Source organism: Cuculus canorus, chromosome 2, assembly GCF_017976375.1.
Source record: "Cuculus canorus isolate bCucCan1 chromosome 2, bCucCan1.pri, whole genome shotgun sequence".
In the NCBI taxonomy this organism is placed as follows: Eukaryota; Metazoa; Chordata; class Aves; order Cuculiformes; family Cuculidae; genus Cuculus; species Cuculus canorus.
Genome location: NC_071402.1, coordinates 3,130,908 through 3,133,314, shown reverse-complemented (window position 1 = coordinate 3,133,314; position 2,407 = coordinate 3,130,908). Strand labels below are relative to the sequence as shown.

Here is a 2,407-nt window from a genome sequence, read left to right as displayed (position 1 = left end):
ACCAGACTATGAACTCCATAAATTACCTGGTAAAGGGATTCAGAGCAATTAGGTTTTCCAGTGCATTTGAACTTGAATCATAGAATCATAGAATGTCCTTAGCTTGAAGGGACCTACAAGGATCATCAAGTCCAACTCCTGTCCCTGTATAGGAAAATCCCAACATTCGTGCCATGTGTCTGAGGGTATTAACCACAAACTTCTTGAATTTCATCAGGTTTGAGACCATCACTGCTTCGTGGGGAGCTGTTCCAGTGCTCCACCACCCTCTAAGTGAAGAAAGTTTTCCATCCATCCATCTCAACCCTCTCCTCACACGTCTTCATGCCGTTCTCTTGGGTCCTATCATTGGTCACCAGAGAGGAGAGATCAGTGCCTGCTCCTCCTCTTTCCTTTCTGAGGAAGCAGTATACCTCAATGAGGTCTCCCCTCAGTCTCCTCTTCTCTAGGTTGAACAAACCGAGTGATTTTAACCATTCCTCATACAGCTTCCCCTCTAAACCCTTTATCAGATTTGTGGCCTCCTCTGGACACTCTCCCGTAGCTTTATACCCTTTTTAGACTTGTCCATGATGTCCCCAACTTGGCTTTTCCTCACATCACTGCTCTTACCCTCATTAAAAGGAAATATCCCAGTGAAGCCTCTTCCCTTTCTTGTAGCAAACTATGACCTGGTGTTGGCCATAGCTCTTCTGTGAGGCTGCCCTTGGTCTGCTACAGGACCACTTGACCAAGGCTGAACAAGAAGAGTACACTGCAATCCAAGGGCACTGTCACTGCAAAGTGATCTCTCTTTGCACAGAGCTGGGATCCGTTCCACCCGCTGACTTTCCCACCTCCAAAGAAAGCTGCCGCTCAGCAAGGGGGAAAAAATACCATAGAAGGGAAGAGATCTCTGCCAAGAACTGCAGAAATGGGACACAGATGGTGTCTTAAATGAGAACGGAAGTTTATTTGGGGGCTCTGCGCGTGACGTAGCGTTGCAGATCTTGCAACTGATGATAGACACCAGAATTTCAGAGCAGATGATGAGATAATTTTGAAGCAGTCTCTGTCCATGGAGCTATTAGCTTGTCTGAAAGAAAACACAAGAAAGTATAACTCAATTAATGGTTCTGTAAGCACAGGAATGCATAAACCTGCTTTTATATCTATGTAGGTCTGGTGCTTCTGATACTTTAATCTTAATCACAGCTGTTTCTTGACTATTAGGCCAGGTGGCCACTGCTAATAACAAGGATACCATTAGACTTGCTTTTCCCTGCTGTAGACATAAACCTGTGTCTTTCTCCTCTACACACAGAATGGTTGGAATGAACCTCTGGAAGTCACCTGGTTCAACCACTGTTCTAGCAGGGCCACCTATAGTCAGTCTTCCAGGACCACTTCCAGGTGGCCTTTGAATATTTCTAACAACGGAGGCTCCACATTCTTTCAGGGAAATCCGTCCCAGGTTCCTCATGTTCTCCTCGTACAATAGATTTTCTAATCTCTTCCTCATCTTCCCAGTCTTTACCTGAACTCTCTTCTGTATGTCCATATCTCTTTTGCACTGGAAAGCCCAGCACCAGGCACAAAAAAACCTGCAGGAAACCACTGCTGAAGCCCGGGATTGAACCAGGGACCTTTAGATCTTCAGTCTAACGCTCTCCCAGCTGAGCTACTTCAGCCCTGTTATGGCACTAATTTTCACAAAGCCTGTTGGAACTTGATTACCTTTCAGCCTTTTTAGACAAGGTTAGTTGACTTTTGAGTCAAAGTTGTCTCTAAGAACTGGACACAGACAGTCTAGGGTCAAAAACAATGGTCTAATGATCTGCACCAACACAGGCTCCTTGCCAATGGACACCACCTCTGTATAGCTGCAAGACTTTACTAACAGTGTGACTCTGAAGGATCATAGAATCACTAGGCTGGAAAAGACCTTTGATCAAGCCTATCAAGCACAACCATACCTGTCCACCACTACCACAACTACACCATGTCCCTAAGCACTTAATCTACCTGCTTTTTAAATACCTCCAGGGATGGGGACTCAACCACCTCCCTGGGCTGTCTGTTCCAGTGCCCAATAATCCTTTCAAAGAAGAAACTTTTCCTATTGTCCAATCTCAACCTCCTCTGGTGCAGTTGGAGGCCATTTCCTCTCATCCTATCTCCTGTCACTTGGGCGGGCAAAGAGATCAATACCCACCTCTCTACAATCTCCTTTCAGATAGTTGTAGACAATGATGAGGTCTCTCCTCAGCCTCCTTTTCTCTAGACTGAACAACCCCAGCTCCCTCAGCAGATCTCATAAAATTTGTTCTCCAGTCCCTTCACCAGCGTTGTTGCTCACTATCTGGAAGTAGCGAAGCCGAGCAGGGACACAAGACAAGTGTTCTTGAAGGGCTGAGAGAGACGTACA

General features: G+C 45.8%; 1 non-coding gene across 1 annotated transcript; it reads right to left on the bottom strand.

Moving 5' to 3' along the window:
- Positions 1-1,597: 1,597 nt before the first annotated feature.
- On the bottom strand, positions 1,598-1,670 carry TRNAF-GAA (transfer RNA phenylalanine (anticodon GAA)). Its single transcript has one exon. It is a non-coding gene; the product is annotated as a tRNA-Phe (tRNA).
- Positions 1,671-2,407: the final 737 nt, after the last annotated feature.